At 45.1% G+C, this 26,418-nt stretch overlaps 1 pseudogene; it reads right to left on the bottom strand.

Moving 5' to 3' along the window:
• Positions 1–197: 197 nt before the first annotated feature.
• LOC123067664 (bZIP transcription factor ABI5 homolog) lies at positions 198–24,892 on the bottom strand (annotated as a pseudogene).
• Positions 24,893–26,418: the final 1,526 nt, after the last annotated feature.

Below are 26,418 nucleotides of genomic sequence, written 5' to 3'. Positions count from 1 at the left end.
TTTCAACGTGAGGGGGTGATGTGCCCAAAATATCATAGTTTAAGGGGGTATATAAACTTTCTCCAAAAAGAAATGGTAACTACTATCAACACCACAATTGTCGCTGCATTTGCATCAAACAAACAAAATGGCCAGAATGCAAGTCCTCCTCATTGTCCTGCCAGCATAGCTATGGGAGTTGAAATATGGGTCACCGTTCACCTGGTGCAGTTGCCGCAGTGCCGTGACATGGTGCCACCCTTCTTGCATTGACGTTCTCCTTGTGATTTTCCATCATCTTCTCCACCAGCTGTAAAAAAATATTATGACCACAAGGAATTACCATAAACACCCACAGATCAACTGTTTTTAGACTCGGCAATTAGATTGTTGCAAGAAATTGACAAATGATGGTAAGTGTAGGAGGCTTTTTTCTGAGAAATGGATGATCACCACTGGCCTTCGATGCACACAACCATATGAGTATGGTGTTGATGATCACCTTCATGGTTGGCATACTAGGGAGCGCCCGAAGGCTAGCCGAACTGAAAGTGCAACTATCCCTAGGTGGTTTTGGTAATTCATAACAACATATAGCTCATTGAGCTAATGCTATTCAAAGACTATTATTTCAGGAAAGCTCAATGAATGGCATGGCATGGATGATGAAAGTGGACCCCTCAAAATATCAAGGACAAAGGATTGGCTCAAGCTCAAAAGCTCAAGACTCTTCATTTTACATTTTAGTGATCCAAGATCACATTGAGTCTATAGGAAAAGCCAATACTATCAAGGAGGGATGAGGTGTTGCTTAATGAGCCTCTTGCTTCAAGTGCTTAGTGATATGCTCCAAATACCCTCAACTACTTTCTCACATCCTCATATGACCTAAACCTAAAGCCAAAATCGGTCACACCGATTCTTTCTATCCGGTGCCACCGAGTTCAGATGTCATAGCCACTGCCACAAACCCTAGGAAAATCGGTCTCACCGATAGGGATCTCGGTCTCACCGAGATGGGATTGTAATCTCTGTGTTTCCCTTCGTAACGTTTCGGACTAACCGAAGTGAGCGATCGGTCCCACCGAGATTGCAATGTAAACTCTCTGTTTCCCTTTTGTAACATTTCGGTCTCACCGAAAAGAGCAAATCAGTCCCACCGAGTTTACCTGACCAACTCTCTGGTTAGCTAATTACCAAAATCGGTCTCACCGAGTTTGTGTAATCGGTCTCACTGAGATTACGTTATGCCCTAACCCTAACCATATCGGTCCTACCGAGTTGCATGTCGGTCCCATCGAAAATCCTAACGGTCACTAGGTTTACTAAATCGGTCTGACCGAGTTTGTCGATTCGGTCCCACCGAGATTGGTAAATTGTGTGTAATGGTTAGATTTTGTGTGGAGGCTATATATACCCCTCCACCTCCTCTTCATTCATGGAGAGAGCCATCAGAACAAACCTACACTTCCAACTTAGCAGTTCTGAGAGAGAACCACCTACTCATGTGTTGAGGCCAAGATATGTCATTCCTACCATATGAATCTTGATCTCTAGCCTTCCCAAAGTTGCTTTCCACTCAAATCTTCTTTCCACCAGATCCAAATCCTATGAGAGAGAGTTGAGTGTTGGGGAGACTATCATTTGAAGCACAAGAGCAAGGAGTTCATCATCAACGCATCATTTGTTACTTCTTGGAGAGTGGTGTCTCCTAGATTGGCTAGGTGTCACTTGGTAGACTCCGACAAGATTGTGGAGTTGAACCAAGGAGTTTGTAAGGGCAAGGAGATCGCCTACTTCGTGAAGATTTACCGCTAGTGAGGCAAGTCCTTCGTGGGCGACGGCCATGGTGGGATAGACAAGGTTGCTTCTTCGCGGACCCTTCTTGGGTGGAGCCCTCCATGGACTCACGCAGCCGTTACCCTTCGTGGGTTGAAGTCTCAATCAACGTGGATGTACGACAGCACCACCTATCGGAACCACGCCAAAAACATCCGTGTCTCCAACTGCGTTTGAATCCTCCAAACCCTTCCCTTTACTTTCTTGCAAGTTGCGTGCTTTAATTTCCGCTACCTATATACTATTTGCATGCTTGCTTGATCTGAGTGATGATTGCTTGACTTGTCCAAAGATTGCTAAAATCTGCCAAACTCTAAAATTGGGAAAAGGTTAAGTTTTTGATTGGTCAAGTAGTCTAATCACCCCCCTCTAGACATACTTCAAGGTCCTACAAGTGGTATCAGAGCCTTGGTATCCATGTTCTTTGATTCCCATAGCTTTTGGTGGTCATAGCCTTGGTTTCACAACCTAGGAGAGTATGGCGTCTAGCGAGGGAAATTATCACCGTAGAGGTCCTTACTTTGATGGCACTAATTTTGCTAGTTGGAAACATAAGATGAAAATGTATATTCTCGGACATAACCCTGCCGTTTGGGCTATTATTTGTATTGGCTTGCAAGGTGAATTCTTTGATGGGAGAGAGCCGAACCATGAAGCTAATGTGGAAGAATTGAAGATGCTGCAATACAATGCTCAAGCTTGTGATACCATCTTCAACAGATTGTGCCCCGAAGAATTCAACAAAATCAGCCGTCTTGAGAATGCAAAGGAAATTTGGGACACTTTGATTGATATGCATGAAGGTACCGACTCCGTCAAGGAATCCAAGTTGGATGTGCTCCAAAGTCATCTTGACAAGTTCAAAATGAAGGATGGTGAAGGTGTCGCTGAAATGTACTCTAGGCTTGCTCTTATCACAAATGAGATTGCCGGCTTAGGGAGTGAAGAGATGACCGACAGATTCATCATCAAGAAGATCCTAAGAGCATTGGATAGAAATTATGATACCGTGTGCACATTGATCCAAATGATGCCAAACTACAAAGATCTCAAGCCAACGGAAGTCATTGGAAGAATTGTTGCTCATGAGATGTCACTTAAGGATAAGGAAGAACTTCACAACAAGTCAAGTGGTGCTTACAAAGCCTCATGTGAAGCCCCCACATCATCAAGTGAGAAACAAACCTTCAATGAAGAATTGAGCTTAATGGTGAAGAACTTCAACAGATTCTACAAGAGTAGAAGCAAAGAAAGAAGCTCCAAGTCAAGGTCCTACAATGAAAAAGATCTTCCAGTCGAGAGCGCAATTGCTACAATTGTGGGAGACCCGGACACTATTCCAATGAGTGTACGACACCCTACAAGAGAAGAGAAGATTCTCCTAAGAGAAGAAGTAGAAGAGAAGAATCACCACCAAGAGAGAGAAGGTGTAGAGATGATCGTTATGAACGAAGACCCTCACGGAGAAGCAAGGATTCAGAAAGGAATGACAAGTCATCAAGGAGATACACAAAACGAAGACATCAAGCTCATGTTGGTGAATGGGTATCCGGCTCCGACTCCAACCATCACTCCGAGAAAAGCTATCACTCCGACTCCGAATATACTCAAGATGAAGGTGTTGCCGGTCTAGTACTTGTGTCAACCAACTCCTACGACATATTTGACTCACCAAATGAAGGAATTGGAAGATGCTTCATGGCCAAAGGTCCAAAGGTAACACATCCCGAGTATGCTGATTTCAATAGTGATGAAGATGACTTGCTAGGTGATGATGATTTACTTGTTGACAACTCTAGTGATGAATACTATGATGGAACATCAATTAATCATGCTAAGCAAGATAAAACGAATGACAATGATAAGGAGAAGATTGAGATTCTAACTAAAGAACTAAACACTCTTAAGTTAGCTCATGAAACTATCTTCGAGAATCATCGAGAACTTTTAAGGGCTCATGAGAAGTTACGCTTTGAAAAGCTCAAGCTTGAGCAAGAGCATGAGTTGTTAAAGGCAATCAATGATGATCTTCGCAAGAAAAGTTCTTCTTATATTGCCAAGCGTTTACTCTTATCCACTTACATGCCTCAAGTCAAGTCTAGTAACAAGAACAAGAAAGATTCTTCCTCTAGTAGTAACAATGAGTATGCTAAATTAAATATTGTTGCTTCTAGTAGTTCCCTTGATTCCACTAATGATTCTCTTAGCCAAGTTACACTTGAGCAAGAAAATAGCTTATTGAAGGGAATTATAGAGAAAGGTGTATACAAGAGTCTTGCCGGGAGTAAGCAATTCGAGGAAATTGTACGCAAGCAAGGAAGGCACCAGAAGAATCAAGGTGTTGGTTTTGAACGAAAGTTCAATGCCAATGGAGTTGAGTGGGAAGAAGATCAATACCCCAAGACGAAGTTTGTTCCTTAACAAGAGAAGTATGATCCTACTTCCTTCAAGGGAGCACAAACATAAGATGATCTTCCGCCACAAGACCACAAGAACAAAGGCAAGGACAAGCTTCAAGAGGAGATTGATGCATTTGAATAAGCACCCAAGGCCTTGGTCAAGTGGGTTCCCAAGACTACCTCAAGTTCTACTTCATCAAGTACAACTACAACTGTGGATCCCGAAGAAGAAGAACTAGAGAGTTATTGAGGGTGACTCCGCCAACATTTTTCACTCATATCATTATGGCAAGAACAAGTGCAATCAACTTCCACATCTTGCACTAGTTCAAGGAGTCACAAACCCTCATGTTGGTAAGGCAAGGGACAATGTAACCTAATGATTTCATGGACATCATCTTGTGTGTGCATCACGCTATGTCTATGGATATTCTTGTTTTGTTCCTTGTGGGACTAACCCATGTAGGTATGTTGAAAGTGCAACTCACTCCAAAGGATTGCTCCAAATGATCTACATCAACATTGAGCATTCACATCTTCAACACCTACATGAAGTCATCATCGACAAAACCCGAGCTTAGTACATTCCTCTAAAAGGGGATCTCACATCTAGGGGGAGCTTAACTCTAAGAATTGAGTCAAAGCAACTCTAATGGTGTGAACACATCAATGCATTATGTAAAAGTGGTAACCCCACTTGAGCTTAAACGATGAGTATGAGCTATGATCAAATGTTCTCATTTGACTCCTAAGTCAATATACTCATATATAGATGACCTAGTCATCACCAATTGTTTGATAGATGCTAGATTTGGTTGTGCATGCTTTGCCACATATTTCATTTGTCATTTTATTGTGTGAGCATGTTGGTTGCATATTTTAATCATTCGAGGACATCCACTTGTTGTTTTGATTGATTGGTTTCTATTTCTTTGGCCAAGTGGATGGACAAGAATGCCTAAGAACCTTCTCTAGCTATCTATGATTTTCTCGCCTCAAACTCTATTCATGCTACATCACAAAATATGATCAAGTCAGATTCGAACAACTCAGTGTGAGGAGCACTCGGAGTCCCCGATTCATCAGAGACTTAAACTTCCAAAACTTCTTTGTGATTCTCGGTATACCGATTCCTCCATTTCGGTCCCACCGAGATCACTAAGTCGATCTAGGTTTTCAATCTCGGTGCAACCGATTTGAACTTTTCGGTCCAACCGAGTTGCAGTAAATGTATATAGTTATGCATCTCGGTGTCACCGAGTTGTTCCACTCGGTCACACCGACATGGTCGGGCTATATATAGTCACGGGCAAAAATTTGGAAATTCCTCCAAACCCCTTCGCCCGCGCATTGCTTACTCTTCCTCCAGGGTCTCCGGATCGTCTCCTCGTCGCCAGCCGCCTCCTGTCGCTGGTCTCCGCCGCCGTCAACGGATTTCACCCCCGCCGTTGCCGCCGTAGCAAGTTCATCACCGAGCTAGGGTATGGACTCGATCACAGTGCTATCTTCATCTGATTCCTAGCACATTGTGTTCATCATGTATCTTGCCACGGTTGAAACACTCCTATCCAGTCAATATGATCCTTAGAATAGATGTGATTTAAGAATTTAGGGTTAGGTTTCCGCCGAAACCATCTCGGACCCACCGAGTTGAAAAACTTGGTCCCACCGATTTGGATAACGCCATTGCACTAGTAACTCTTGGTCTGATCGAGAATTACAAATCGGTGTGACCGATTTTAGAACTTTGTCTCGGTGCCACCGAACTATGACTCGGTCTGACCGAGTTCACTAGTTTAGGTTCCAAAACTGCTTCGGTATCACCGAGTTTGAAAATCGGTAGATCCGAAATGCTTTCTTTGGAAACTAAAACTAAGTTTTTGAATCATTCTTTTGCAAAAATCTCTTCATTTTCTGATGCTCATCCATTCTATCTCATCTATAACTATTCACAGGGTCAACGATCGGTGATTTGCAGCATGTCAGACCAAAGTGATAGTCAGAACAAGCCAGCAGAGCAGATTCACATGAGTGAGGGCACTAGTCCCTCTAGCAGCTCAGATGAAGGGAGCACAAGCACTCCAAGCAACTTGCCCAAAGCAGCCACAAGAGCAAGAAGGAAGAGAACCTCAGACTCTGAGGATGAGGATTATGTGGCTGTTGAAGATGAGGCTATTTCCAAGAAGGTAGTGCTCAAAAAGGTGCACAGCTCAACTGCAGTAAAGCCATACATGAAGATCAAAAGGCCAGCAGGAAGACAACCAATGTCCAAAGCTAGGGCATCAACTCAAGTACCTAAAAAGCCTGATCCCAAAGAGCCAGCTACAGAAGGAAAGAAAAGGAAGGAAAGGGTCAAGAAGACCATGGCCAGAGTTGTTGGTCAACCTTCCATGATGGAAGAGGAAGAAGAGGTTGCTGCACCAGCACCCAAGACACAGAAGCTTATGGGTGATGCTATAAGATCAGGGGCTGCAACATCAAAGCCCAAAGAAGCACCCAAAGCTGCCCCAAGCCCAAGAATGCACCAAAGAGGAATACCAGGAGTATTCCAGCTGCAGAGAAGAACAAGGCCCCAGTGCCTGAAGTTGCTGATGATGAAGCGGATGAAGGACAAGTCCTGAGGAAGCTAAAGCCACAGATTCCAGACCACAATGATGCTCATCCTGTGGCTGAGGACATAAATATCAGGAGAGACTCAGGGTTGAGGCTATGGAGGATGACAGATCCATATGCCACCAGGAGAAGGACTGTTGTTGATTACAGGTTCCATACAAAGGAATAACAAGACTTCTATGAGGCAATCTTGTTGGACAAGAAGCACATAGTGTGTGATATGAGGTGGGTCGACTGGACCTACATGAAGGAGCATGAGGAACACTATCCTGGAGCGTATGACAGTTTTGAAGCTTGTGGAGTTGCAGATTTTGTTAGGCAGAAGCTCACCAACTGGAATTATGAACTCATTATGCAATTCTACTGCACAACACACTTCTATCCAGATGGCAGGATAGTGTGGATGTCAGAAGGTACGAGGTACCAGTCAACCATAAAAGAATGGGCTAGCCTGATCAATGCCCCCAAGGAGAGTGAAGATGACTTGGATGTCTATGCCAAGAAGAAAATGGGACACAATACTATGTCACATATGTACAAGGAGATCCCAGACAAAGCTCTTGAGACTTTCTCATTTGGATCGGTCCACTTTCTTCTGTCAGGGTTGCCTACGATCAACTGGATCCTAAGGCACACTCTTTTGCCCAAGTCAGGTGACCACAACATGATTAGAGGGCATGCTATCAACTTGATGCATATATTTGATGTGCCATAGAAATTCAAAGTCATGAGCCTTATGGTTGAGACCATTAAGAGGACTGCAACAGACCAGAAGAGAAGTTGTGGATATGCCCCACAGATTCAGGAGTTGATAAACTCAAAGATGGGCACATGCAAATATCTGTTGGATAAGGAACATTTTGCTCTTTATCCAGACTTTGAGGACAATCAAGTTGTCATGACTGAGAATGAACCATCATCAGTGCAAGCTCAAGAGAAGAAGGAGAAGGCAAGGAAAGAGAAGGATGCCAATATGCCAACTCAAGAGGAGGCATCTGAGTATTTCTTGAAGAACAAATAGGAGCAGCTTGGTTACTTGATAGCATCAACACTAAGGATTGAGAAGGGGCTGGCCACCCTTACTCAAAACCAGGAGAGCCTGGAAAGAATCATGGAACAATAATTCTATGATCTTGATGTCAAAGTAACTGAGATTCAGTCTATTGTGGAGCAGCTTCAGGAAGACATGTAGGGGAGGAAGGGCAAGACAACCACTGATGCATTTGCCAGAGTGCCTAGAGCTCAGAGGTCAGCTGCCGTGCCTGTGACAGACACTAGAGCCACATCATCTGCACCAACAACAACTTCTATAGCTCCAGGACAACCAGCTCCAGCACCAACTCCTCCAGCTCCCTCTACATCAACTGAAGCCTTCGTCCAAGGAGCCATCTCTACACCACCACCACCTGAAGACCAAGCCTGAGAGTCGATCTAGCACTATGCATTTTTTATGAACTTTTTGGTAACTTGTTGCCAAAGGGGGAGAAAAATGTATAGATCATAGGCTTCGAGAGAGAGAGAGTGTTGGTTCTTTTGTTCTCTCTTGTCTTCTTGGTTAAACTTTATTTGCTTTTGATTGCTTGAGATACTATGCAACTACCTGTGAGACATTGATGATCATGTGTTTGATCATAAGCTACACTTATGCCTGTTAGATGATATTATCTTACCTATCCTTATATGATCATTCACTTTGCTTGGTGATGAGTGCATGTATTCAATCTTTATTATTTTGAGCGCTCCACCAAGATGTATGTGACATGGAAGAGTAACCCATGAGCCTAATTCCTTGTGCATTTGCAGTCCAAAGCAAATCTTAATCTATGCACAAATTTAGGGGGAGCTCTTGCTTATCACATACTTCTCAAAGCGACGATGTTTTACAATCTTATTATCTTTTGTCGAAGCTTTGATCTATATGTTGTCATCAATTACCAAAAAGGGGGAGATTGAAAGTGCAACTATCCCTAGGTGGTTTTGGTAATTCATAATAACATATAGCTCATTGAGCTAATGCTATTCCAAGACTATTATTTCAGGAAAGCTCAATGAATGGCATGGCATGGATGATGAAAGTGGACCCCTCAAAATATCAAGGACAAAGGATTGGCTCAAGCTAAAAAGCTCAAGACTCTTCCATTTACATTTTAGTGATCCAAGATCACATTGAGTCTATAGGAAAAGCAATACTATCAAGGAGGGATGAGGTGTTGCTTAATGAGCCTCTTGCTTCAAGTGCTTAGTGATATGCTCCAAATACCCTCAACTACTTTCTCACATCCTCATATGACCTAAACCTAAAGCCAAAATCGGTCACACCGATTCTTTCTATCCGGCGCCACCGAGTTCAGATGTCATAGCCACTGCCACAAACCCTAGGCAAATCGGTCTCACCGATAGGGATCTCGGTCTCACCGAGATGGGATTGTAATCTCTGTGTTTCCCTTTGTAACATTTCGGACTAACTGAAGTGAGCGATTGGTCCCACCGAGATTGCAATGTAAACTCTCTGTTTCCCTTTTGTAACATTTCGGTCTCACCGAAAAGAGCAAATCAGTCCCACCGAGTTTACCTGACCAACTCTCTGGTTAGCTAATTACCAAAATCGGTCTCACCGAGTTTGTGTAATCGGTCTCACCGAGATTACGTTATGCCCTAACCCTAACCATATCGGTCCTACCAAGTTGCATGTCGGTCCCACCGAAAATCCTAACGGTCACTAGGTTTACTAAATCGGTCTGACCGAGTTTGTTTATTCGGTCCCACCGAGATTGGTAAATTGTGTGTAACGGTTAGATTTTGTGTGGAGGCTATATATACCCCTCCACCTCTTTTTCATTCGTGGAGAGAGCCATCAGAACAAACACACACTTCCAACTTACCAGTTCTGAGAGAGAACCACCTACTCATGTGGTGAGGCCAAGATATGCCATTCCTACCATATGAATCTTGATCTCTAGCCTTCCCAAAGTTGCTTTCCACTCAAATCTTCTTTCCACCAGATCCAAATCCTATGAGAGAGAGTTGAGTGTGGAGGAGACTATCATTTGAAGCACAAGAACAAGGAGTTCATCATCAACGCACCATTTGTTACTTCTTGGAGAGTGGTTTCTCCTAGATTGGCTAGGTGTCACTTGGGAGCCTCCGACAAGATTGTGGAGTTGAACCAAGGAGTTTGTAAGGGCAAGGAGATTGCCTACTTTGTGAAGATCTACCGCTAGTGAGGCAAGTCCTTCATGGGCGATGACCATGGTGGGATAGACAAGGTTGCTTCTTCGTGGACCCTTCTTGGGTGGAGCCCTCCGTGGACTCGCACAGCCGTTACCCTTCGTGGGTTGAAGTCTCCATCAACGTGGATGTACGATAGCACCACCTATCGGAACCACGCCAAAAACATCCGTGTCTCCAACCGCGTTTGAATCCTCCAAACCCTTCCCTTTACTTTCTTGCAAGTTGCATGCTTTAATTTCCGCTGCCTATATACTATTTGCATGCTTGCTTGATTTGAGTGATGATTGCTTGACTTGTCCAAAGATTGCTAAAATCTGCCAAACTCTAAAATTGGGAAAAGGTTAAGTTTTTAATTGGTCAAGTAGTCTAATCACCCCCCTCTAGACATACTTCAAGGTCCTACACGAACACTCAAGTTGCGAGCCATGATAGAGGGAAAAGGGAATCCAGTACCCAAGCGTTGCGATGGCGACAACCGTAAAGTCTCACGGGATCCCGCGTGATCACCGATTTGAGTAGCTCAAACTTCACTGGATTAAAAAACTATTTGAATAACTCAAACTTCACAAACACGGTAAAGTGAACCTACATGAGTAAACTCAATTCGTGTGTCATCTCCACTTCTTCATAAGAGAGCAAAGGCGAAGACTCTCACACACACTTCCGAAATAGACCACACATAGCATCGCATCATATTAAAGCGCGAGTACACATCAACATAGTGCTAACTTTGTTTTGTTCCATTTGTCAGGCCTTTCTCACAAACCCGTCATCACCTATATATAAATAGAAACAACAACACAAGTGCACTTGCTTGACCAAACACTGACATTTGGGTCCCTATGGGTTTTAGGTACCAGTAGTAAATGACTATACCATGTCGTTCCGAAAAGAAAAGCTAACCACTATCAACTCTCATGGGATTTTATGTGACCACTGATTTGAATAGCTAAAATTTCACCGAGTTTAATAACTATTTGAATGGCTCAAATTTCACTTACGCACCAAAGTGCACCTCCATGACTAAACTCAACTCGTGAGTCATCTGCACTTGTTCAGAAGATAGCAAAGGCAAAGACTCCATCATACACCCAAAATGGACCACACACATAGCATCACATCATATTAAAGAGCGAGTACACACGATGCTGAGTATTTAGTCCCGAGCTCATATGCCATCTGGTCAACATTGAAATCTAAAAATGTAAAAATTTAAAATTTCTAAAATTGGTGCAAACTTTCACAAACATTCTTAGTGCTTGCAAAATTTATATTGAAATAACACTCTTGGGAGTCTTATTAAAAAAACAAACCCGACACTCCAAAAGTGCTATTTTCGAAAGAATTTTCGAGCATTATGTCTTTTTTGCCATGACTTCCACAAATATTATTTCGGGATGAAATTCACAAGCATCGAGAACATTTGTCAAAGTTTAGACCCAAAAAAGTCAGAAATTATTGAAGTTGTCTTTCCATTTTTTTTAAATTTACTATTCACCTCAAGCTTTGTTTAGCTCGGAACTAGAAGGGGAATTTCGTAGTACACATCAACATGTTGCTAATTTTCTTTTGTTCCATTTGTCTGAAGTTTCTGACAAACCCATCATCACCTATAAATAGTAACAACAACACAAATTCACTTGCTTGACCAAATAAACACTGATATTTGTGTCCTTATGGGTTTCAGGTACCACTAGTAAATTAATATATCATTAAAGAAAAGGTAACTACTATCAACACCACAATTATTGTTGCAACTACATCAAACACACAAAACTGGCAGACTTCATGTACTGCTCCTGCCAGCACGGTATTGAATTCAAATGGCATGTCACCATTCATCGAATGGAGCTACTGCAGCGCCGTGACAGGGCGTCACCCTCCTTGCCATTGATGTTTTCCTTTAACTATTCCATCTTCTTCAACAGCTCTAAAAAAATCATATACACAAGGTGTTATCATCAGCACACACACATTAACTGTTTTAAGACCCGACAACTAGATTCTTACAAGCAATAGGAAAATTATGGTAACTGTAGGAGGATTTTTTTGAGAAAAAGAGGATCACCCCTGGCCCTCGATGCACACAACCGTAATAGTATGAAGTTGATAATCTCCGTCATGATTGGCCAACCAGGGAGCACAACTGAAGGCTAGTCGGACCCTCAAGCAATGAGCCGTGACGGAGGGGAAAGGGAATTGACTACCCAAGCATTGCAATGCATTACCATCGTCAAATCTCACGAGATCCTATGTGACCACTTATTTTAATAGCTAAAATTTCACTGGATTTAAAAACTTTTTCAATGGCTCAAATTTCACAGATGCGGCAAAGAGCGCTTACCTGACTAAACTCAACTCGTGTGTCATCTCCACTTCTTGAAAAGAGAGCAAAGGAGAAGACCCCCCCAAACACACATCAGAAATGGACCACACACATTGCATTCCATCATATTAAAGCGCGAGTACACATCAACATTTTGCAAATTTTCTTTTGTTCCATTTATCTGAAGTTCCTGACAAACACATATACCTATCAACAGTAACAACAACACACAAGTTCACTTGCTTGACCAGATAAATACTCACATTTGGTTACTTATGGGTTTCAACTACTACTAGTAAATTACTATACCACAATTCATTCTCATCCTCCTGCTAGCATGGCGATGGAAGTTGAATGGCGGGTCACCATTCACCAGGTGTAGCTTCTATTGTGCTATGACAGGGCACCACCTTTCTTGCTGTTTGTCAGTGTCAAAACCGGTGGATCTCAGGTAGGGGGTCCTGATCTGTGCGTCTAAGGCTGATGGTAACAGGAGGCAAGGGACACGATGTTTTACCCAGGTTTGGGCCCTCTTGATGGAGGTAAAACAATACCTCCTGCTTGATTGATATTGATGATATGGGTATTACAAGAGTTGATCTACCACGAGATCATAGAGGCTAAACCCTAGAAGCTAGCCTACGATGATTATGATTGTGATCGTCCCTCTAAGGACTAAACTCTTCGGTTTATATAGACACCGGAGAGGGCTAGGGTTTACATGGAGTCGGTTAGAAAGAAGGAAATATAATATCTGGATCGCCAAGCTTGTCTTCCACGCAAAGGAGAGTCCCATCCGGACACGGGACGGATTCTTGAGTCTTGTATCTTGATGGTCCAACAGTCCGGCCAAAGTATATAGTCCGGCTGTCCGGATACCCCCTAATCCAGGAGTCCCTCAGTAGCCACTGGACAAGGCTTCAATGACGATGAGTCCGACGCGCAGTTCTGTCTTCGGCATTGCAAGGCGGGTTCCATCTCCGAATTCTCCAAAGTAATTATCGAACACTTAAACCGTGTCCAGATCTGCAAGATGATTTTCACAACATAGCACTCCATAAATCTGGTCTGCTAGCAATTTTTGCACGGCGCGCTCCCGCATCGTGGCCTAGCCCAACATGAACCAGTTTTCCTTAGCCTGCTTCAATATGCGTCGCGAGGCGGTTTTATTGGCTCGCCCTGCCAAAGTAAAAATCGTGTTCCCCTTATCGTGGGATCTTCCATTGATACGGGCGTGCGCATCCCCACGGTGACTGTTGGTATGACTCCATGTTTTTAGGCAAGTCCCAAGCGGTTACGCTGAGGACGCTTGATATTCTTCCCCTTTATAAAGGGGTCGATGCCTATCCCTCCTTTCCACCACCCTTGCGCCTTTTCACACCTCGAGTTCCAACATCCGAAACCCAAGCCCAAGAGCCTCGGATCCTCAATCATGTTCGGATCCAACCCTCAAGGCCGGTGGGTGGCCTCCTCGGTCACAGAGGAGGATATTGCGAAGCTTAGGGAGGTCGGATATCTGACCACCGACATCCAGCACAGGCTTCCTGCTCTAGGGCAGGTCATCCCTACTTCCGAGCCCAACGAGAGCGTCGCATTTGTTTCTCATTTCCTCCGCGGCTTGGGCCTCACCCTTGATCCCTTTGTGAGAGGGCTCATGTTCTATTACGGGTTAGATTTTCACGATCTGGCTCCGGACGCTATCCTCCATATCTCGTCGTTCATCGTTGTGTGCGAAGCTTTTCTCCATGTCACTCCACACTTCGGCTTATGGCTCAAGACCTTCAATGTGAAGACGAAGATGATTGAGGGGCGACACGCGGAGTGCGGAGGTGCTGTAATAAGCAGGAATGCCGACGCCCCATGGCCATAGGGATCCTTCCCAGAGGTGTCCGATCTATGGCAGCGGAGGTGGTTTTACGTCACGGCTCCCATAGGCACAAAGTGGGTGGCTGCCCCCAACTTTCGTCCGGGCCCTCCTTCTCAACTGGCGTCATGGACCAATGTAGGACGGGATTGGGGATCTGCTAGTGATGTACCAATATTGCTGAGCCGTATTTGGGAGCTTCTTGAGAGGGACATTAGCCTTGTCAACATAATTCAGGTAATGCTAATCCGGCGGATGATGCCGTGCAAACGCCGGCCTCTTCGGATGTGGGAGTTTAATCCGGAAGGCCCGCAGACTGTTCTGCACTTCTTTGGCCTGACGCTCGAAGGGATGTGTAAATTATTCTTCGGACCACAATTAAAGTGTCCGGATACCACCGAGGATGCGGGCCTGAGCTGCAATCACCCAGATACCCATGTAAGTAACCCAAAAACCTAACACTTCGTCTATTTTTATCATAGACATTATTCTAAAAGTTCTCCATGGCTAGGAGTGGCTTAGCAAGGCGTCGAGAATCAGGTGTCCGGCGCCACTTCCCGAAGGCTCGCCAAGTCCTACCATAGACAAGATGCTTGGTCGTGTGCTAAGCAAAATGCCCTCAGGGAAAGATGAAGGGAAGAACAGGGAAGCAGAGCTTCACACATTACGCATCCAAACCAGGGGAATTGCTACCTCCCCAAGGGGGATAGCCGGGAAGGGGAATCTAAGGCCTCCTCCCCTCGCGGGAAGAAGAGGGCCGCCTCCGAAGACTTGGAGACGGAGGTGCCCAAACAGGGGAAGAAAGCTTCACCAAGGGGCCCTGCCCCGAAGGACGTCCTCACCGCTTCATGCCCGCCAACGGGCCAGCCCTCAGCCGAGCTGTAAGTAAATCATAAATATGAAGGTACTACTTTTCTCCGAGAACAATAACCAGGATCCGTTCTTTGCAGTCTGGCTAGCAGCTCTTCTCGATAGAGTTCGTCTTCAGGGGATCTCCTTCCGGAGATGATGGAGAGTGAGACCCCACCAACCTCTCCGCATCATGAGGCGGGCGACCCCGAGGTGTCGTCACGGAGGAGTCCAGATCTGCCGAAGCCAGAAGCTAATCCTTCGACTGCCCTGAGCCCGGAGCATTCGGCTCCCACGGGGGGGGGGGGGGATGAGAAGGGTCCGGCACAGTTCAGTGTCCGGCCGGACATACTGACGGGCCTTCTGGAGCGAGCTGCTCTCTCGGAGGGGCACCATTTATTAATGAGCATGGTGCTTGAGAAGATTGCATCCGCCACCAGTGGGCTGAATGAAGCTTTTACGAGCCGGCTCAGAGGTTTTGAGGTATGTAAATGAAAATGCCTAATTTGTGAATGTGACATGCGCGCTAGGTGTGCTCCATATGGATAGTAGCCCCTGAGACTCTGGTTGCCAGCCCTAGGCGGTAAACGGAGGATCACATTTATAAGTAATGATCGCGATGTGCTTATGCGCAGGTGTCTAAGGATCTGGCAGCTGACCAGTCCGTTGAAGTTTTCGAACTGAGGAGGCAGATTGGAGTTATTGATGCCGACATCACGCTTGTGAACGAGCGGCTTAACGAGTCACAAGGTATGTGCTCTCCTTTCCTTATTATTTATAGGAAAAATTGAAAGGAGTATAATATTGATGTGATATGCTTGGACTGCAGATGGTGCTGCTACCGTGGAAGCCCTGAGGGCGGAACTTGCCCTAGCCAAGGAACATGCTCGGGCTAGCAATGCGGCTGCCCTAAAGGCGGCCGAAGAGTTGAGAGCCGAACATGCTGCTCATCGCCGAAGCGAAGACAAAATAGCCCAGATGGTTGTGGAGCTGAAAAATGCCGCCAACCGGTATGAGCTCCTTGAGAAGGAGAATCAGGTGAACTTGGCTGACCTGAAGAAAGCACTTGATACGGCCAAGGAGACGCGGTCTGAAAGCAGGGATGCGCTGGAGGAGCTTCCCCAGGCCAGAGAAATCGCAGCTGGAAACCCCTACTTATTGCGGATGAAGTTTTTAGATCCGAAGTATGCTCCCCTAGATCGACGCTGGAGCCCTGCAAACGCGTACATGGATTTGGCGAAGACTACAGCTGATGCAGCCAAGTTTTTTGAGGATCAAGATGATAAAGAAGTGGAGAAGCTGTTCTGGTGGCAATTCAATGCTCCCGCACGCCCATTTCCATTGAGTGAGAAGATGGCTGCTGTGGCTGAGCTTCATAGGCTGTCTGGTCTTGCAATGCGGTCTGTAGTAGACCATCTATGGCCGAAGGGTCCTAAGCCGGACAATTATTTTGGTTCAGTGCGACAACTCCTTGGTGCCTTATCACAGATCGATGCCATGAGGAGGTCGGCGTGTATAGAGGGTGCACGGATGGCGCTTGCCTGCATTAAAGCATATTGGACAGATATGGAGCCCACCATCATTGCGACCCAGAATCCGGCGGGAGGCCAGGATCCGGCCGAGCACTACTCTGAGCAGGTAACCGAAGGTGCTCGCTTAATAAAGGCGCAGTGCTCGAAGAATGTCATGTTTGAGTGACAAATCGTGTCATTGTAAAAACAATGTTATTTTGATTATGAGGCTATATTTATACTTTTTGCCCGAAAGTATTATTGTGCCTCCTGTGCGGCCATTTTTATGTATATGTGTAATCTGAAAGTTAGCAGTCGTTAGCTTCAGCCCCCACGCATACAATGCGGGGGTGTTCGCGAAAAATATGCGTAATCACACTTGATCCAATGTCTTGGTCCATTAAGGAGGTGATCGCACGTCGAACTAGGCAACCGGACTATATACCTGTAACATTTTCACTTAGCCATAGGAGTTTGACTGTGGGGCTACTGTATAGCCCCTGGTATCTTCGCGTGCATCCGAATACGGGCGCGTGTGTACATGACCAAAAAACGGTCCTTCGTTAATGCGGCGGAATCCTAAAGATTCCGATAAGTCTTCGAGTGGTTGAACAGTCTCTCGTTGTATCATGACAGTCAGTTTTCAGCTTTCTCTATTGAGGTGCTCATCCAGAATAACCAGGGAACAGTCGCAGTAGTTCTCCTTTGGCCGCCTTAGCCGATAAGAACGGAAAGTAAGGCGGCAAACCCAGGAGCCGGGCAAACCCAACATTTGACCAAAGACACGATTCAGAGCTGATGCATATAAGGCCAAACTCGTGACACCGAATACTCTCGACGGTATTCGGACTTTGTAACATAAAATGGGCTGAACCCTATATTTCCAGGTATGTGCATTAGTCTGTTGTGGTGAAATGCCAATAACAGCAGTACCCTCTGTGGGTATAGTACCCATGGGATGTGTAAACAACAAGAGACAATAAAAAAGGTTTACACAGGGGCTTAATCTAAAGAGAAACCTTTGAGCGGGGCCCTGCTGCACGTCTGCGCCTTTGTCTCTGTTGTGCCGTGTCCTGGAAGGGTATCACACGAATGGTGTCTGTAAAAAAGAAAAACTCATGTAGAAGAGTATAACGTAATCGTGCGATGGATAGTAAAAGTGTGAGACATTGGCCTGTTAATAAGGTCAAGCCAACAGTAGAGTTTTATTAAATATCCATAGCCCCTAGTATCCTCTATGGGATTACATACATGGTGCCCTAGCTCAGGTTTATCCGGGCTGCCGGACTCGTCTAACCGTGTCTGTGGTCTTAACGACCAGTCATGCTTTCTAGTATTAGAGGCCACTTAGAGTCCGGCTGATGGAGCCGTCGCGTATTCCTCCGCGCGTGAGGAGCGCTCTGTGTTTGCGTTAACGGTGATGATGCCACGTGGACTGGGCATCTTGAGTTTAAGGTAAGTGTAATGCGGTACTGCGTTGAAGCGGGCGAATGCCGTTCTCCCAAGCAATGCGTGATAGCCGCTTTGGAGGGGGGCAGTGGTGAAGAGTAGTTCTTTGCTTCTGGAGTTGCCGGGGGAACCGAATGATACCTCCAGTATGATGGAGCTCTTGCCGCAGGCTTCAACGCCTAGTATCACCCCTTCAAAGGTGGTGTTGCTTTGGCTGATTCTGGATGGGTCTATCCCCATCCTGTGGACAGTGTCCTGGTATATTAGATTAAGACTACTGCCGCCGTCCATGAGGATGTGAGTAAGATGGTATCCGTCGATTATTGGGTCGAGCACCAAGGCATCTGATCCTCCACGCCGAATACTAGTCGGACAGTCCATGTGATCGAAAGTGATCGGACAAGCCGACCAGTGGTTAAGTTTGGGTACGACGGGCTCTATAGCGTATGCGTCTCTAAGCGCACATTCGTGCCTTCTCATGGATGTGTGAGTCGCGTGGATCATGTTTATTGTTTTTACCTCTGGTGGGAATTTTTTCGGTCCCCCAGTGTTCGGCTGGCGAGGCTCATCCTCGTCTTCACTTGGTCTTTCCCTTCCCTTGTGTTCGTCATTTAATTTGCCGGCCTGCTTGAAGACCCAGCATTCTCTGTGAGTGTGGTTTGCAGGTTTGTCGGGGGTGCCATGGATTTGGCATAGTCTGTCCAGGACTTTGTTCAGGCCGGACGGTCCCTCTTTGCTGCCTTTGAATGGCTTCTTTTGTTGACCGGGTCGAGAGCCCCTGAATCCGGCGTTGACCGTTGTGTTGTCCGGACTTTCTTCCTTGTTTTGACGTTTTTTTTTATTGCGCCATGGCTTCCCATTGCCATCCCTAATTTCGGATGTACTTGGGTCGCTGGTGGCTTTACGGGCCAACCAGGTATCTTCACCTGCGCAAAAGCGGGTCATAAGGCTTGTTAAGGCTGCAATTGTCCTTGGCTTTTCTTGGCCGAGGTGTCTGGCGAGCCACTTGTCCCGGATGCTATGTTTGAAGGCCGCTAAGGCTTTGGCATCCGGACAATTGACAATTTGATTCTTCTTAGTGAGGAATCTGTTCCAAAGCTTGCGGGCAGACTCTCCGGGCTATTGAATTATGTGACTTAAATCGTCCGCATCCGGAGGCCGGACATAGGTCCCTTGAAAATTGGCCCCGAAAGCATCCTCGAGTTCCTCCCAACTTCCAATTGAATTTTCAGGGAGGCTTTTCACCCAGTGTTGAGCTGGTCCCTTCAACTTGAGGGGAGGGTATTTGATGGCGTGGAGGTTGTCCCCACGAGCCACGTGGATATACAGGATAAAATCCTTGATCCAGACCCCTGGGTCTGTCATTCCGTCGTATGCCTCTATGTTCACAGGTTTGAAACCCTGTGGAAATTCATGGTCCAGCGCCTCTTCGGTCAAGCACAGGGGGTGAGCAGCCCCTCTATATCTGGACGTGTTGTGGCATGCCGTCGGTTGTTGTTGTGTCCGGTGTTGATTCCGAACTGGTATCCGATCGGTATGATCGTTTTGGTGACCATAGTCCTGCATCGGGGTGTGTCCTTTAGATCCATAAATGGACCTAGCCGCGCCGACTATTTTATCGAGGAGCTCGCGTAAATCGTGTGTGGCGTCGGTAGCTGCTCTGTTGCGGTTATGAAGTGGTTTGTCCGGCCTCCTGGCCGTGTTGTTCTTTGGTGGAACGGCCTCATCATCGAATTCTGGCAGCAGCTTGTGTTTTGGATAGCTCTTTGTGTGGCGACTATCGCCGTACTTTTCTTTAGTGTCTAGTACTTTATTCCATCTGCGATTGAGCGTTTCCTGTGCGGCCTTGAGCCGTTGCTTCTGCTTCTTTAGACTTCTCGCAGTGGCCATAAGACTTCTGTGGAGGTTATCTCGTTCCAAGCATGTTTTCGGGATGATGAATACATCGTCATCCGGACTGTGCTCTTGTCCTGGGGCGGTTTGATGAGTTCGTCCCTCGGGATCATTGTGATTGGGCGTCTGCTCCGAGCTGTGTTCGGCGTGACCTGGCTCATCCTGCTCCTTTGCTGGGTCCATATGGTCGTTGTTGTCTTCGGAGTTGACTGGGGTGAAGATCTTTCTAGCGATGTTATCGCTATTTTTACTATTGCTGGACTTGGAGCGGCGTCTGCGCCGTCGTTTTGGCTTTTGCCCGGGGGTTTTGTCCTCCGGTTTATTGCCCTCGTCCTCCTTAGGCGTATCCACCATATATATATATATATATATATATATATATATATATATATATATATATATATATATATATATATATATATATCGTATGACGAGGTGGCAGTCCAGTGCCCCGTTGGTTCTGAATCGTCTCCTGCACCGACATTCATACCGTCGTTATCATCGGAGTCGAAGTCAAGCATGTCTGATAGATCATCGACAATGGCTATGAAGTGGGTGGTGGGTGGGCAACGGATTTCTTCGTCACCTTCTTCCTCCTTGGGCCGTACATAGTCCGGTCAGGAGTCTCCTGACATAGAGAGAGACTTTAATGAGTTTAGCATGTCGCCAAAGGGCGAGCACTGGAAAATATCCGCAGCGGTGAACTCCATTACCGGAACCCAACCAGATTCGGCAGGCTCGGGAGTGCGCGGACTGGAACCTACAGCCAGATACAAGTCCGGGGGTCCGGTGTCACATGCTTCCTTGGGGGTGAGGCCTGTGTTCGGCTCTACCGCCGATGAGTGTGTGGCCCCTGGGGCAGGGTCCATCCACCCATCCTCGGGCGACGCAATCTGCTCCGGATTTAGGTCCGGGGCTCGTGCAGGGGCGATATCCCAAGCATTGTCCGACAGCAGGTCTAAGCCGTGCTCATCGTAACTGTCCGGTGCTCCTGGCGCAGGCTTGAACTCGTTGAAGATCAAGTCTCCATGGATATCAGCCGTGTAGTTCAAGTTTCCGAACCTGTCCTGGTGGCCAGGGGCGTAGCTGTCGATCTGCTCCAGATGGCCAAGCGAATTGGCCCGGAGTGCAAAGCCGCCGAACACGAAGATCTGTCCGGGGAGAAAAGTCTCACCCTAGACCACATTGTTGTTGATTATTGAAGGATCCATCAAGCCTTGCAGCAACGACATAGAGGAACTCTCAATGAAAGCACCAATGTCGGTGTCAAAACCGGCGGATCTCGGGTAGGGGGTCCCGATCTGTGCGTCTAAGGCTGATGGTAACAGGAGGCAAGGGACACGATGTTTTACCCAGGTTCGGGCCCTCTCGATGGAGGTAAAACCCTACTTCCTGCTTGATTGATATTGATGATATGGGTATTACAAGAGTTGATCTACCACGAGATCGTAGAGGCTAAACCCTAGAAGCTAGCCTATGATGATTATGATTGTGATCGTCCCTCTAAGGACTAAACTCTCAGGTTTATATAGACACCGGAGAGGGCTAGGGTTTACATGGAGTCGGTTACAAAGAAGGAAATATAATATCCGGATCACCAAGCTTGTCTTCCACGCAAAGCAGAGTACCATCTGGACACGGGACGGAGTCTTGAGTCTTGTATCTTCACAGTCCAACAGTCCGGCCAAAGTATATAGTCCGGCTGTCCGGATACCCCCTAATCCAGGACTCCCTCAGCGTTCACGTTCTCTTTGGACTGTTCCATCATCTTCACCACCAGCTATAAGAAAAAAATATCATGACCACAAGGTGGCTTCATCAGCATGCACACATTGATTGTGTTAAGACTTAGCAATTAGATTGTTACAAGCAATTGGCAAGTGATCACGAGTGTAGGAGGATTTTATTGCGATGGTGGGAAAATGTACATACCATTTGTTTCTTGGTCAGCAGAATCATCTTCTGCAACAAAACAATGAAACCGTTTAGTAACGGTATGAACTGAAAATAATAAGAAAACTAAATTGTCTCATCATTCTCACTGGTCAGCAGCTCCGTACCTCCTTAGCTTTCTGACGAACATTCTCCTCCTAGAAGTGGTTCAGTTTAGCTTCAAGCTCCATGCTATAAGCCTGTAGGATTAACAAAGACAGTGTGTACATGTCACCAACCTTGTTACTACAGTTGCAGAAATGGCTTTGCATAAAAACCAATAATTTTGGTAGCAAGGTAAGTACCTGTTTGGCACGCAATCATGCGGCTAACTCACGGTTCTTGATCATGCGACAATGGCGACAATCGATGCTCCTCTTGCAGGACGGATCCTCCTGGGTGCCACGTTTTCGGACATCGTCGTTATCCATTATTGCTCTGTCGCACATGCAGGTCATCATGTCAACCTGCGTCATGGCGCTCCTCCCGTTCGATGACCCGAGGCTCACGATACCCACCCCACCTTGAGGAGGTGGCGCCGGTGGTACCATGGTTATTCCTGCATACCCATTAAGGACGAACCCCATGTCGTCGACCATCACCGGGAAGATGTCGTTGGCCCATGCCATTGGGTACATCATTGGGCCAGGTTGCTGCCCCTATTGTGCAGGGTTCATCTATCCATGGACCATGCCGAGCGGCGGAGGTGCCTGGCCGGCGCTAGATCCTCGAACCATGCCGGACTTGACAAGGAACTGCCCCAATGTCACTTGTCCAAGCGCCCCCCTACCGGTCATTGGCCGCAACTGAGCTGCCATTCCCCACAAAATGTATAATTGCACGGTTGCGCTACCTACTGGCAAGGTGGTGTTCAATAGGGAGCTGCCATCTAACACTATGTGGGCCAAGTATCTTTGTATTAAATTTCTTTTCTGGATTTCCCATCTTCATATTTCTATTGCCTCTCTTGAATAGTTGTCCCCATTAGTGTACTTCACATACATTAATCACAGTCTGGCAGAAACACTTTTTCTTCTCCCACACAATAGATCCAACCATTTATTCCTCCTTTGCTGATTTAAAACATCCATATCTTTTAAACCATATATATTCATTTGTGAAACTTATTTATATTTGAACTCCTTGCGCCAAAACCTTTAAAATGAGATCAATCTTGAATATTTTTAACCACATTTAAATTTGAACATATATTTCACATGTCAAAACAATCTATTTCACAATGATACATTACTATTTCACTTTCTATAATGGATATTGCACAATTCAGAACCTACATTTCACTTTTCACGGGCTTGCTTGACAAATAAGAAAGATCTATTTAAATTGCACATTTTTAAAGTAACATATTTCAGTCTTTTGAAATAAACTATTACACATGTTCAAACAATCATTTTCACAAATGATATAATAGAATTTCACTTTGTGTAGTTACTCTTTCATAATTCAGAACCTAAATTTCACTTCACACTGGCTTGGTTCAGGAAAATCACGTATATTTCAATTACATATTTTTGAAAAAATATATTTCACTCTATTGAAACAATCAGTTCCACATTTATACATTGTAATTTCACATTTCGTGGTTAATATTTTCACAATTCAGAACCTACTTTTTACATTTCACTATCATGTTCCACAAAAATCACAAATATTTTAGTTACACAGTTTCACAAAACATATTTCACTCTTTTGAAATAATCAGTTTCACATTGATACATTATAATTTCACATTTTGTGGTTAGTATTTCACAATTTAGAACCTACATTTTTACATTTCACTGTCATGTTTCACAAAAATCACATCTATTTTAGTTACACATTTTTGAAAAATTAACATATTTCACTATTTCAAAAAATCAATTTCACATTTTGTGGTTACTATTTCACAAATCACAACCTACATGTTACATTTCACTCGTGTGTTTCACCAAAATCACATATATTTCAACTGCACGTTTTTGAAAAAATCATTTTCCTCTTTCGACATAAACTGTTACACATTTCCAAAAATCAGTTTCAAAAAGCCATTGGTTTCTAGTTAAGTATGATGGTTCTAAATATTTCTGTTGAAATAGTGTTTTAAAAAATTTCTAGTGATATAGGTTTGATTCTCATATGGAATGTGAAACGTTGAAATTTAAATGTGTTCGAAATGTATTGAAGATCACTCTTGTTTAAAAGGCCTTGGCGCCAGGAGTTCAAATATATATAAAAAATTCAAGTAGGAACTTATGGTTTAAAAGATAGGGACGATTTAGTTTTGTAAAGGTGAAATAAAAGGTTTGATTTAATCGAATATAGATAGATATATAGATAGATAGATAGAGAGAAAGAGATCACTATCATATTGCTGCCATGTATCCATGCCAAGGACAAATAATGGGGACCACTAGCTATATTTTGATGATGTATACCAGTGTATAGAAGTAAATGAGAATAAAGTGGTCACACCTGCATGCATCTTGACGCGAGCAATGAATGGCGGATTTGTTGCCGCTAGGTAGCATCACCGTGTCAAAAGACTTTGTGCCATTCCCCACAGTTAGCTGGACAGGAAGTTGCGGTGAGGGACGCGGGGTCAGAGGCTGGGCATGCACCGGTTGGGGCTCCCTGTTGATCTCAGCCCACACCTCCTCCACTGTCTTCCAGCATAGCCGGGGAGGCAAGGAGAAGGACCCATGCCGGCATATGCCGCTTCCTCCTGCATCCCCACCATAGGAGCCTCCTCCTTGCCCACCAAGGCACCGTCGAGCGCCGCTTGGAACTCCTTGGGATTCCATATGTTGCTCACAAACTCGTCCATGTTCGTGGACCCAAAATTGCGCCCCGCCTCGCACATCGACTATTGTAGCTCGTTCAGTGTAAGCGCGAAGATTAAAGACTGCCGCGCAGGCACAACCATGTGCTCCTCACCTTCGAGAATGTGCAGGCGTGAGGTGACTTCTTCCTCGGAGAACTTCACATCCTTGCTCATCTCCGACGCCATCCAATCTCTCCACTCCGGTCTCTATGTACACTCTTTCTTGTGGTGTGTGGTTCAGTCTTGTGCGCCACACTCCCTATTTATAGCCTGCATGTAAGAGATAACCATCAATTAAAGAATTAGATAGCTATTAAATTCATGTGATTGATTAAAAAGGTCAGCTAAAGATAGACATATACATAGTAGATAGTTCGTCTCGTACTGGATAGATAGGGTGCTTCTAAAGAGCCAAACGTTCACAAGATACAGCTACCGTAGCGCCGCGACAGGGCGCCACCCATCTTAGCGTTGACGTTCTCCTTGGACTATTCCATCATCTTGTCCACCAGCTATAAAAAAATCAAGACCACAAGGTATTACCATCAACATGCTCACATTAACTGTTTTAAGACTTGGCAATTATGTTGTTGCAAGCAATTGGCAAATTATGATAAGTGTAGTAGTGTTTTTCTATTAGAAAAGAAAGACCACCCCTGGCGTCCGATACACACAGCCATAAGAATATGACGGTTGATGATCGATATCATGGTTGGCCAATGATGGAGCGCAACTGAAGGCTAGTCGGACTATCAAGCAGCAAGTCACGACGGAGAGGGAAAGTGGATCGACTACCCAACATTACAATGGGTGACACCGACATGTCTCAAGGGATCCCGCATGACCACTGATTTGAATAGCTTAAATTTCACTAGATTTAAGAACTATTGGAATGACTAAAATTTCCCTGACGCGAAAAGTGTGCCCGCGTGACTAAACTCAACATGTGTGTCATCTCCACTTCTTCAGAAGAGAGGAAAGGCGAAGACTCCCACACACAAATCTGAAATGGACAACACACATAGCATCACGTCATATTAAAACTCGAGTACACATCAACATATTGCTAATTTCCCTTTGTTCCATTTGTTTGAAGTTTCTAACAAACCCATCATTATCTATTAACAGTAACAAACAACACAAGTTCACTTTCTTGACTAAATAATACCAACATTTTAACCGTTATGGGTGTTAGGTACTACTGGTAAATTACTATACCATCTCACTCCAAAAAAGGTAAGTACTATCAACACCTATAAACAATAACAACAACTCAATTTCACTTGCTGGACGAGATAAAAATTGACATTTGGGTCCTGGTGGGGGTTCGGTACTACTAGTGTATATCATCCCAAAAATAGTGTATATACCCGCCTAAACTTTCACGTTTTAGTCACATTACCCCTAGCGTTGAAAACCAGGATCTTAATCCCCTCAACTATCTTAAACCAGACAAATCACCCCCTAGAAGCTTGGTAGGTGATTTTAGAGAGTGGTTTTGCGTTTTCACAAATAGGAGATGGTTTCTGAGGCATATCAAGGCCCATGTGTAATCAACCGTTTCTCCCCCGTAAAATCCCCTCTGACCAAAATAGAGCATGTAGCAAGATGGAGCCATGGTTTCCACTATCCATGGCCGCAATAGTATCCTCCTCGTTCTTCTCATCTTCCAGAAATGAGGGTGATGCCACTATGGGCCTATGGGGAGGATG

This window comes from Triticum aestivum, chromosome 3B (assembly GCF_018294505.1).
Source record: "Triticum aestivum cultivar Chinese Spring chromosome 3B, IWGSC CS RefSeq v2.1, whole genome shotgun sequence".
In the NCBI taxonomy this organism is placed as follows: Eukaryota; Viridiplantae; Streptophyta; class Magnoliopsida; order Poales; family Poaceae; genus Triticum; species Triticum aestivum.
The sequence above is the reverse complement of the archived record's forward strand: the minus strand, read 5'-3'. Positions and strand labels throughout refer to the sequence as shown.